Genomic DNA, 13,074 nt, shown 5'->3' on the forward strand with positions numbered 1-13,074 from the left:
CCTTAGTCCCCAGCTCTCTACAGGTAGGAAAATCGATTCAGTGGCAAGGATAGCACAGCCCAATGCCTTCTCAACCTCTAGCCAAAGAGAGTATCTCCAAAGACAGAGTGGTTAATTCTATGGGACAGAAGTGGAACTTTGTCAAGAAACACTCCCTAAATTAGGGCCAATCTCACATTTGCCTGGTGGGATTTCAGGATTTCTAAGGACTAGTGATTACTGTGAAAATTTATTTTTTCTATTTCTATGTGAATATTCATTGCGATTATCCTATCCTTGTTCCCTCACTGTACTTTGGGTTTGTAGGGGAGTGGATAACTGTCTTTTTATTTGAAAGTTCTTTGATTCAAGGGAAACACTAACAGCATCTAATTTGGATCACAAGATCTTGGGCTTTGATCCTATTTTTGCTGCAAGAAAAAGACATTTGAATGCTTTGAGGACGGAATTTTGCCTGAAGTTTGGAGATTAATACTATGGTAGGTTGTATTATTGGTTTACAATCATTCGTTCTCTCCTAACATTTGCCACCCCTTCCTGGTACCACTGTCTTTGGGGTTGGCCATGTGGCACACTTTTACCAATTTGATGAACACTTGTGACTTCTGACAAATCTGAAAACAAGTTTAACTGCCGCTGAATGACTTGCCTGGGGTCCTCCTGCTCTAGCACTCCCCCCATGAGCACTTTTCCCAGGTCGAAGCCCCTCCTTCAGCTCAGATTCTGGTTGAAAAGACGTATGAAGCCAAGCCTCGCTCATCCAAAGTAGAGCACAGCCAGAGTCACAACTGAGCTGTGTACCTCATGTAATGTGCCTGAGAAATGAATGGTTATTACATGACGAGGTTTTAAAACACTGCTCTTAATACTGTATGACCCAGAAAATACTGATTTCATAAATTTTAAACTTTCATAAAAGGAGAAAATTGTTATAATAGAATACTAAATGATAACAGCAGGGTATAAATTTGTATGTACAAAATGATTCCAATTATACAGAAAAATATTGAGAACTATACGTGTTTGTTACATGTCAGAAAAACACTAAAACTTAAACAATGGTTATTTTTAAAATAGTAGACTTAAGAGAGCTTTGAGTCTTTGTATTCAGATCTAGTTTTGATCCTGTTCAGCCACTTCCTAGCTATATGATTTGAAGTAAACAATTTAATTAGTCTTCCTTTGACCATATCTATGTCTACCTCACTGGGGTATTGTACAATTAGGTAAAATATGAATGTGTATTAATACGTGTGAAAAATTAGCACAGTACTTCAGAGTAAGCTGTAAATAAATGTTAGCTATTATTTTTGTTATTTTGGTATTGTCATCATGATAATTTCCTGTATTTCCCATTTATTATACTGGGTATATATTAGTTTTAGTCAAAAAAATCAAAACCATAAAGGTAGAAAAATTAAACTACCAGGTTCTAATATAAAAATATCATACAATGCTAAATAGCCTCTTAATGATAAGGAATGGCATGCAGCCGAAGGAGCAGTGAGCAGCCAGCAGACAGGCACAGGGCAGAAGCACGCCCAGTGCAGAAGCATGCCGGAGCTGCCCTGATGAACAGGGTATGGTCATCAGAGAAGCTGACTGATTAATCTCTGTGTATTGTAAAAAGTAAGTTGAAAGTGACCTAGAAATGAGAAAAAGGACAGAGTTGTCATTGCAAAAGATATTTCTCTCTGGAAACTTAAGAACATTTTTTGTACCCAGTGGGATGCAGTTTGATGAAGTCCTGGCTTGTGTGCTGGGAAAAATACCTAATAAAGACTTGATGCCTGCAGAGAGGGAACAGGCTGAAATCTAAGGTTTTCCACCTCTTTAACTGGCAAACAGCCCAGAGACTATGACTTTTTAGCAGAGTTAGAGGATATCTTAAGTACAGATACTTACAAGGTCTGTAAGATCAGAAGGGTCTTCTGAGGTCAAAGCTGTCAGAAACTTGCTCGGTCAGCAGTGAATAAAACAGACCCAGAGAATTTTTTTTTTGATAAGAACTAGAACATAAATATAACTTATAAGTACATTCAGAACCTAAAGATTGTGATAAACATCAATTTTTATAAATGATTTTATAATGCAATATATTCAAGAGCAAGAAGCATGCTTTTAAACATGACTTTTATACTAGGTATTGTAAACAGAATGCTAAACAAGGAGTCATAAAACCATTTAATTCGGCTCCTAACTAGCACCATGACTCTGTATGTGATATCATCTTGGGACGTCAGATGCTTCATTTATATGAAATTGTGGTTGCATTGCATTATCTTTTATGTCCCTTCTCTTTCTAACCTTCTTATATTCTTTAATTTCTGCAACATCTTGATACTGAGGCATATTTCACTGAACATTAATATATAACAACAAATAATTGATGCCTAAAAATAGACGTTTTCAAAACTGAAGGATGATATTAAACACAGTTTATAGGATTCATATGAGAATGTACCTCAATGAATTTTCGAAAGTGGACAACACTGTAATCCTCACTCAGATCAAGAACAGAATATTATCAGCAACCCAGATGTTCCTCTCATATCCCCTTAAGTCACTACCTTTTCCCAAGGGTAGCCGCCATCCTGTGCTACCATAGCAGAAATTATTTTTGTCTGTTCTTGAACTTCATAAAGATGGAATCATACAGCGTGTCTTTTTCTCAGTCTGGCTTTCTTTACTCAGTATTATAGCCATCAGATTTTAACAAAGACATTTAAAACAACAAGCAGGTAATATTTTAGTGGAGGAAGGCACAGATGGAAAATGGATGCTTAACTGAATTGTTAAAATCTAAACTCTGTAATCTAAAAATGTATTATCCTGTAGTGGCTGTTTTCTCACATGGTAGAAATTGGTCTCACATAAAACAAAGACTAAGCTAAGTAGCTGAAGCAGACAACTTAGTCCATTCTCTCAATTTGTATAAGCAAAGTTTTATTAATTTAAAATATCTTCTGAAACTATTTGAAATTAAATTTTCCTCAATTTAAGAAACTTATTGCTGTTTTGCTATGTGGAATATGCAATATTAGGCGGCAAGGCTAAGCCGCAAGGTCAAAGATACGATTTCCATTCTTCATGTGAGCTTACAAAGTATTTTAAATCAAATTCTTTCTGTCTGAGTAGAATACATGATTTGATAATAGAATTATACGTTTCAGTAGAAGTTGAAGAATTATTAAACATAAATAGAAAAGAGATTTGATAACTTGCTGGGGAGTCAAGGGAAATAGTTTAAAACTAAATGGAAGATTTAGGGAACTCGAGAATGATGCTGCTCAAGCTAGAAAATGGAGATCGTAATGGAGTTTAAAAGATGGAGAGTGCAAGCAGGGGGTGATGGTGGCTAAACTAGGGGATTATGCTTTCCAATCAAAGGGGATAACCTAAGCAAAAAAAAAAAAAAAAAAAGTTTGTCAGTTATCGATTACTTTATAACAAACACTCCAAGAAGAAATTCCACCTGTGGACTGCAGCATCTGTCTGCTCCTGCCCAAAAGCTCCAGCCTGCAGGCCTGCCTACAAATTTCAGACCTGACACCCTCCACAATCACATGAGCCAATTCCTTGAAATAAATCTCTTTTTATATATATATATACACAGACATGTGTATATACATACACATGTATATACATAATTTTTATTTATATGTATATATATATGAAATTATAAAATGTGTTTGCCTGATATACCTGACCCTCCCCTGGTGCTGTTCTTTGGGGAAGGATGGTACACTGGGGAGCTTGCATTTATTTTTGCCTCTTGTTTACATTATATCAGTGAATGAATAAAGACTTCATTGTTACTTCCAAAAAACAAAAACAAAGCAAAAGTAAGAACAAAAAATATTCCAGAATGTAGTGGCTTAAAACTTACTTCACTGATGTACTTACCGTTTGGGCAGGGCTTACCTGGTATGGCTTGCCTGCGCCGCCTGAGGTTTTAACTGGGGTAGGTGCACTGTCAGTATGGCTCCCTCTCCTGGTTGGAAGGTAGGTGCTTAAGGCCGCTGGCAGCTCAGCTGGGGCTGTGGGTCAGAGGGATCTCTGTTGGTGGCAGCAATCCAAAAGTGAACATTTCAAGGGCACAAGGCAGAACTGCAGGGCATTTTTATGATCTAGCCTTGGAAGTTACATGACATCACTTCCACCGTGCTCTAGTGTTTGGTGTGGTCACAAGAGCCCACACAATTTCGAGGAGCAAGTGCATAGACTCTACCTTGAGGAGTGAGTTTCAAATTTCCAGAAAACATGTGGCAGAGAATAGAATGGTAGTTGTTAGGGTCTGGGGGCTGGAGTAAATGGGAAAAGTTTGGTAAAAGGTTGCAAACTTTTATTTATAATATGAATAAATTCTGATGATTATCTATCTATCTATCTATCTATCTATTGCGTGCATAGTGTGGTGACTATAGTTGATAATACTGTCTTGTATAATTGAAATTGATTGGTTAAGAGATCTTAAGCATTAAGTAGATCTTAAGTAGATCTTCATCATTTAGTAGATCTTAAGCTTAGGTAGACCTTCCTGCCATACACAAAATGGTAAATATGTGAGGTTATGAATGTATTAATTAACTAGAGTGTGAGAATCCTTTCACAATTTGTACATATTATCAGATCGTGTTGTGCATATTAAATATATTACAATTTCAAATTGTCAATTATGTCAATGATTCCTCAGTAAGCTAAAGAAAAGAATTAGAAAACATGCGGGACAGGAGCTATTTTTGTGACTGTCTTTGAAAAATAAAATATGCCCCTGATGCCACTGTCTGTCCTCTGGCCACAATAAATATCACCTCTTCACGTACGCAAAATGTCTCACCTTCTCCCACAAATCCCCCACATTCTCATCGTATTATGGGATAAGGTTCACACTCAGACTTGAGGTTTATTAGTTCCATGTGTACCATTTTTTTAAATTAAAAGCCAGTGAACTAAAGAGATAAACTATGACCTGTTCATATCCCCAACATACAATGATAGGACAGGCATGAGACAATCAGTATACACACTCCTGCTCAAAACAAAGGGAAACAGGGGGTTCACAGCTGTCACTGGTCCATGTCAATCCTAAAACCCAACTGGACACATATCACCAGTTTCTTGATTATGGATAATTACTACTCTGAGTGTTGTTCTCTGGGCTCTGGGCTCTGGGCTCCACTGCCTAAGATCTTATTTCATCCTTTCTTTTTCCATAAAAGCAAACATGCAAGCAAAAATCAATACAAACTGAGTCTGAAACTGAGTCACCTTCTCATTCTACTTCAGGTTCATAAAATGACAGAGATTCAAAGGCATTTATTAATTTTGTACTGTGTCACTTTTAGTGCAGTGGCTTTAGTACAGTGTGCTGGCAGGACTTCTACCAACATATTTCTCTTAAGGTGCTGTGAGTTATTCTGTGAATCTTATTGTGGTTCCCTCCACAAGATAAAAGTCACAACCTTATGAGACTGTTGTGAGATAAAATCATGAAAATTCTGAGAAGCTCTGTAGTTTCCTGGAGAGAATCTGTAAATCATCCCCTTATAATCTTTAAAGGGCCGTTTGTCTGAAAGGCTCTGTGAGTCCCAGCCTTATAGATGTCTGAGGCCTTAGAAAAGGATCTTAGATTCCCACTCAGGAGTTGATCTTTGGCCTAAGGCCCTTTCTGAATATGAGAATCATTTGTCAGAATTGTCTAAGAATGAGAAATAATTTTATTTTTTAATCCAGTACATCTTGGCTTTTTTACGTTAAACATTTTCTCCTTAGCGCATATCTATCCTCTTGTTTTGTCAGAAGCAGTGAGAAAACTGTAGGTGTAGCTTTCAAATATTTTGCCTGGAAGTGTGCTCGGTTATATCATCACATTCATTAAGGACATTTCCTAGTATCTAGTGTCACCTTTCTGGCAGGTGACAGAACCACCAAGGTTTCTGCCACATCTTAACACAGATTTCCTTCTCTTCAATTTTCAATATCATCTTTCTTACTTTGAGTTTTCACCGAGAGCCTCCGTGAAGCCCTTCAGGGACTCAGAGGTGACTAGCACCCTCCTCAAGGCCCTTCCAGCTTCCGCCTGCCATCCAGCCCCCAAAGCTCATTCCACATTTGAGGATTTTTCGGGCGGCACCCGAGCTCCAGGTGCCCACACCTGTAACAGCTCATACTCCTGCACAATAAACCACCACAACATTTTATTACCACGCCCATTCTATGCATCAGAAATTTGGGGAAAGCCTAGATGAACGGTCCTTGTTGGAGTCTCTCGGGCAGTTGCGGTCAGGGAGTGACTGTAGCTAAGCTGGAGTAGGTGGGGGCCGGTCAGGCATTTCTCTCTCCTCACACAGTCACAGGGATTCTGCGTGTGTGCTCTCCCGTGGGGTAGTTTGGGTTCCGTTTCCACGTGGCAGCCTCAGGACTTTAGCATAAGTGTCTCAGTGAGCAAGGTGAGAGATGCATAGTCTTTTCTTTTTTTTAATGGATAAATTTACCTCTTTAATTTAATTTTTTATTGTAGTCAATTTACAATTATTGTGTTAATTTCTGGTATACAGCATAGTGATTTTATATATATATATATTCCTTTTTATATTCTTTTCCATTATAGGTCATTACAACACATTGAATATAGTTCCTGGTCACAGTCTTTTCTTACTTTACCTTGGGGATCGGACAGCATCATACCCATCACGTTCTGTTGGTTATAAGTGAGTCATAAATCCATAGACTTAAGGAGAAGGGAATTAAATTCCATACCTGAAGGATGTGTCAAGTTTCTACAACAGAGTTTGGCAAAGTTTCTGCAAAAGGGCAAATAGTAAGTATTTTAGGCTGTGCGAGCCACATACAATCTCTGTCATGTATCCTTCATTATTTTATAATTGTTAAAAAAAATACTAAAAAATTCCTAGCTTCTGGGCAGTAAAAAAACAAACAAACGAAAAGGTGGTATAAATCCAGGCTGATTTGCTTCATAGCTTGTAGTTTGCCAGCTTCTGTTCCAGAAAGACATGTGGGATGAAGGCTATTGTTGCTGCAGCCATCTAGGAAAATATAGTATGCCACAACAGCGAGTGTGAAGGGGACTCTCAGGCAAGATGACCACTGAGGCTGGATGTCAGAGAGCACAACATAAAGTAGAAAATTAGACTCGGTGTAAAGGATACTAGACCATGAATACTTAGTAACGCTCATCATCAGTTCTAATGCCCAAATTTATAAAATAGCTCCCAAATTCTGGGGGCTATATGAGGCATTGGGAATATCCAGGTAAGACTAAAACATAGATCCTTTGTTTGAAGAGTTTGCATTCTATTAAAGGGACACACACATAGACAGATGACAGTACAGCATGATCAGTGTTCAAGGAAATGTTTATGCAAAGTGCTGTCAGAGATGAGGGCATAGAAGGAAATTTAGTTTTGTCTTAAGGGCTGGCTTCCAAGAAGAGGGGATATTCAAGGATAATTTTAAGTTATTAAGCAGAGAAAGGGAAAAAAGAAAGAAGAAATGCACTATAAAATAGTCATGAAGTGCATGCTATGTTCAGTAAGCTGTGAGTAGGTTAGGACTGCAAAGTTAGAAGAAGTGGTATGGGTGCTGTAAAAAAGTGGATAGGTAGAACCAGTTTAGGAAGTGCCCTCAACAACATGCTAAAACGTTTGAGGCTTTTGACCAGGAGTTTTCAGATTCTTTTGCTTAAATTCTTAGGCTACATCAGAGGTGCTCCAGGATGGAGAGAATAAAATTCTGTAGGCAAAACTCTGGGCCCTCCACTCTCTATCACTCCCATCCCTGCTTTGGCCCAAGAAATTCTCTTTTTATCTATGGAATTCATTGCAGAGAAAATGATAAAGACCATTGCTAACATGATAAAATAAACTGATAGTCACTGCCATGTGCAATGAAACACCATCAAGTTTTAAAGAAGGGGAATGAGGTTCTGAATTATGTGTTTTAAAGGGCTGTTCTCATGCTCTTGTGGAGAATATGCCGTGTGGAGAAAGCAGACATGTCAAGCAGGGACATGAGTCAGGAGTCTGGCAATTTGAAAAAGCTGCAATTAAAGGCAGTGGCGGTGTAGATTTCATAAATGCACTTAGTGCAGAAAGACACTGGATGCGAATAAGAAAGGGGAGGTGTAGCCAAAGGATGATGAGTAAGAAAAACTGCAAAATATACTCTGATGCAAATAAAATAAGAAAAGCAGGTTTGGAGTTTGAGGAAGATAATGAAATTGATTATGAACATGTTAGTTTGAGGTATTTTCAGAACAATACTCAGTAAGCTGTTCAAAATACGTATTGGGGGATAAAGCAGAAGTTAGAAAACCTTCAGTAGAATTCAGCCAAAGACCTGGGAGTAGATGACGTCCCAACAGGACATGTGTAACAAAAAAGAAAAGTGAATCAAGACTGAACCCTAAGGAGTCAAGCCTTTAAGAGCTAGTGAAAAGAGAGTAAAGATAAATAAATAAATAAATAACTAAGAAACATAGAGGAAAGAATCAGGAAAGATCAAAGAATCCAAATTAAAACAGAGCCTGAGAAAGAAGTAGTCAACAGAAGCAAATTCATCAGAGATGAAATAAGAAGCCACTAGACGTTGGAGTGAGAAAGTCATTAGGGAGTTTTGCAAAAAGCTTTAGTAGAAATGTAGGAAAAGAAGATTTGATGGGCAATTTCTGAGCCTTCTTATTTTGATTCATCCTGTATTTTGTATTACTTGTTGGATTGACTTTTATTGATTTACAAATACAAGTGCAGAAATTAGCTCTGTTAGAAGTCCTCAAAGAAGTAAATAAAATAAATAGCACAGAAAAATTACTAAATTTCAAAATGTGCAATTAAAATTTACATTTAAAATAAATTTCTGAGAATTTTCAAGTTTATTTTTCTCATAAAAATAGTTCCATAATGAAATATTGAAAGAGCATACTATGTAGCTGAAAAAAAAGTACATGGAATAGTAAACACGGACATTCTGATAAATTGCTAGATTATAATAAAAGGAAAATATCCTTTGGGCCTCTAGGAAAAATCACTTGTAAGTGAGAAAAATTAAATTATTATTAGACATTTCAATAATACCACATTTGTGCCAAAGGACAATGAAATAACACATTTAATACTCTAGGAAAGAAAATATGAGCCAATGACTTTATATCCACTGCCTTTTAAATGAAAAGTATATTTTTATACAAGTACATAGTATTTTCACAATCACTTCCTTAGGAAATATTACTTCCAAGCAAATTTTCTGAGAAATCTTAAAAGAATTAGATCAGAAAAGACATCAGCATGCATAATGGTGATGAACATAAAAAATAATTTTCCTTCAGAACAGAGATTAAATAATGATTATTAAAAAGACACAAGGGGTTATAATAATGGTTATAAAAGAGTAAATTATGACAAACTTATATACTCTGATAATATAGAAAGATTATTTTCATAAAAAATAAGGGAGAGAATTGAATGGAAGTTAAAATAAACTTTTGATTGCTTTAAGGTTATTAATTGAGACTAAAATTTATTAGTTTATATAAGATGTTATGGGAAAGGGAAGGGAGGGGAAATAATTGGTTAATAGCTAATTTCCTTATTGCTCATAGGAGGGTACCAATACATAATGAGAGGAACAAAAGATTATTGACTTTATATAGACTTATTAAGACAAAAATAAATATTTAAATAAAAGTAAAAACCCTCCTATAGATAAAAGTAAAGGTTGGGTAAATAAATAAGCTATGTAATAAAATGATTATACAAACTAAATAAGATTATTAACACAACAAATATGACAATCATATCAATAAGTGCAAATGAGCTTGACGAACCTAGTAAGTAAAAATATTTTTATATTGCTTAGCAAGCAGCATATTGGATAATAAATTGGCAAAGGGATTCAGAAGGGACCAGTCAAATGAAATATGGTATGTCCAACAATGAGACAGGGCAATAGGATGGTGTGGATGACATATAATTCTATGCACATAATTTCTAGTTCGTCTGAGGTAACCACTATTTTGAGTCTTATATTCAATTTCTCCTTTATTGATTTATTTTATAGTATAATTCTTCATTGCACCTATGTGTATTACTTTAGAGCACATTTTTGAATTTTAATTCTTTTCATTTATTTAAAAATCATGTAGTATGTCTTCTTTAGGCCTTTCTTTTCACCTCTGTTAATGCCAACATTTATGTGGGTCTAGTTCATTTGCTCTGACTGCTCTGTAATAGTTGTCTGTGTGTGTGTGTGTGGTGTGTGTGTGTGTGTGTGTGTGTGTGTGTGTGTGTGTGTGTGTGTGTGTTGTGTGTGTGTTGTGTGTGTGTGTGTGTGTGTGTGTTGTGTGTGTGTGTTGTGTGTGTGTGTGTGGTGTGTGTGTGGTGTGTGTGTGTGTGTGTGTTGTGTGTGTGTGTTGTGTGTGTGTGTGTGTGTTGTGTGTGTGTGATTGTTTGCATAAACTTATTCATCCTCTTTTCCATTGTTACCCACGTGGGTTTATTCTAGGTTTTTCCTATTGTGAATAGTGTTATTGTGGATGGATATTCCTGTACCTACATGAAGCAGGGAAATATTCTCATGTTTTTTCACCTGGTTAATTAGGTTTTCCATCTTATTTTATCACTCATTTGACCTGCCAACTCTGGCTTATTCCAAGCTCCATACCCTCATCGGCCAGTGTGTGGGCCCTCTTTCTGCCCCCTTGGTCTATTTCTGTCAATACTGAAAAACAGCTTAATAACTATGGTTTCATAAGCGCATTTCTCCGCTCTAGGGTCCCACCCTCCTATCCAAGATTCAATATTGAATATAACTGTCATTTCTTCTTAGTTTCCTACAATTTTCAACAGTTCCTCAGCTTTCTTTTGTCTTTCAGGATCTTGGAAACTGTTGAAGCACTGGTAAGTTAGTTTTCAAATTCTCTCAATTTGCATTTGTCTGATACTTTGCTGAAATTAGACTGTGGTTGTGCTATTTTGGCAAATATGCCCTAGGAATGATATTGTGCTTTTCTGACTGCATCATGTCACAGAGTTCATGATGATGATGTCATTACTGGGGATGTTGTCACTGGTAACTTGGTCAAGGTGTCTTCTGTGGGCTTCCTCTACTGTATCATTACTACCTAACACTTTTTATTTAATAAATTTTTGGGAAGAGATACTTTTATATGATGCAAACCTCATTTGTCCTCCAGTTTGCACCAACTAGCTTTAGTGTCCATCAATAGATCTGGTCTAATATTATTTTTACTGTGTTACTTGCTTAATGCTGATTTTCCATTTTCCTCCCACGTTTATTAATTAAAATTCTATTATGAAGAAGCACCATTCCTTATTTCCCAATTGAGTATTTATTTATATGAGTATGGATGTGTGACTATTTCTTTTAGTCTATGGGTTAAATTTCAGTACTATCTTCATTTATTTTGATGCTAAAGGTGTTCCAGTTTGGACTGTTAGAAGTGCTTTAAGGTTGGTTTCTGTGTTCCTTTGACAAGCCCTTATGTTTCTTTGAGCATTTTCTTATTTTCTGGAACCAGGCTTATTATTTTTCCTGCCTAGTCCTGGAATTAACCACTTCTCCAAGAAGCTCCAGTTCCATTTATTGGTGAATATTTAGACACCAAGATACAGATGCTGTATATATTTGGAGGCTATTTTGAAATTAAGAATTGAATCATATATTAAAAAGCAAGAATCACACTTCTCAGAAAAAGATACTTTTATTCTGAAAGGCATATGGAAACTGAAAATGAGGGAGATTCAGATCTATACACATTGAGACCTATGTTCTTTGAGTGTAATTGTCCACATTATTTTAAATGTTAATTCTCTTTAGTCTCTTGATTAGCATATGTAGATGAATTTATCTAATAAAGTTTATATGATACATATAAACTTCACCATAGTGTGAAATCACAGATTAGGGAAAGCTTTTCTCATCTTGGGAGAATCAGGCCAATTTATTATTGTTTATTGACTCTTATTGGTGGTGGATAAAAATCCAATCTTATAAGTAAAAGAAAAATAAAATAGATAAATTAAAGAAAGGTAGCTTTTATTTAAAATTTCACATATCCTTGGGACGCATGGGCCTCAACTAGGAGTCTGAACACTTTCAGGACTCCTGCTCTAACTACATTACAGCCTTTTTCTCTGTTGTTGGATTCAGGTTTTGAATGACTTATTGTGGGAACTTGGCTTCTGGCAGCCGCCATGCCTCCTGTAGCATAGCTAAGTCATCGAAAAGGAGCTGAATCTCTTTGTTTAGCCAAATAAACAAAATCATGAAGATGGACTATTTGGCATGGCTTGGACTGAACAGGTCAACAGGGACCAGGATGTGTAAAGCTACAATTAGGACACTCACTAGAATCATATATAGTAGAAGTGTGGGAGAAATAATTCCCCTCCAAGTGGAGTTTGGTCTCAAAGAATGAGTACCTGGAGTGAAAACCAAAGTCTTCAGTCTTAGACAATAATTTAAAAGATAAGAAAGAATCTATTACATCTCTGTGTGTATGTGTTTTAGAAAATATTCTGTGCAAATGAAATTGGAAACTGGAAGTCAAGGAGGCAAAGGAAAGCATGATGTATCAGAGGAGACTGGCAGGTAGAATGTAAATCATGTACAGGACATGCACTGTGTTAGGGGATGAGGTGTGTGTAGCAAGAATATGGAATGTGTCACAGGAAATGAGTTCATGAAGAGTTGTTTTTAAAAAAATTTCTCAATTTTATTTTTTAAATTAAAATATAGTTGTACAATATTATATGTTATAAGTGTACAATATAATGATTCACAATTTTTAAAAATTATTCTCCATTTATAATTATTATAAAAATGTTGGCTAAAAAATGAAAAAATATTGACTATATTCCCTGTGTCGTCAATATATCATTGTAGCTTAGTTTATACTTAATAGTTTGTACCTGTCATCCCCCTACCCCTCTTATGCCCCTCCCACTTCCCTCTCCCCACTGGTAACCACTAGTTTGTTCTCTATATCTGTGAGTCTGTTTCATGCAATTCTCAGAAGTTTGAACTTCATCTTGG

The 13,074-nt window shown here is 36.2% G+C and overlaps 1 long non-coding RNA gene across 45 annotated transcripts in view; it reads left to right on the forward strand.

The window, feature by feature from the left end:
• The window catches only part of LOC106730695, a 427,796-nt gene that overhangs the window by 207,478 nt on the left and 207,244 nt on the right, over positions 1–13,074 (forward strand). For 38 of the 45 annotated variants that reach the window (XR_004322743.1, XR_004322741.1, XR_004322724.1 and 35 more), the window contains 3 exons: positions 352–479; positions 6,614–6,823; positions 10,892–10,916. This is a non-coding gene — a long non-coding RNA (uncharacterized LOC106730695). Of the gene's footprint in view, positions 1–337; positions 480–6,613; positions 6,824–10,873; positions 10,917–13,074 lie in introns of all 45 variants that reach the window. The other 7 variants (XR_004322721.1, XR_004322727.1, XR_004322737.1 and 4 more) reach the window with 5 other exon arrangements.

Source organism: Camelus ferus, chromosome 9 (assembly GCF_009834535.1).
Source record: "Camelus ferus isolate YT-003-E chromosome 9, BCGSAC_Cfer_1.0, whole genome shotgun sequence".
Classification (NCBI taxonomy): Eukaryota; Metazoa; Chordata; class Mammalia; order Artiodactyla; family Camelidae; genus Camelus; species Camelus ferus.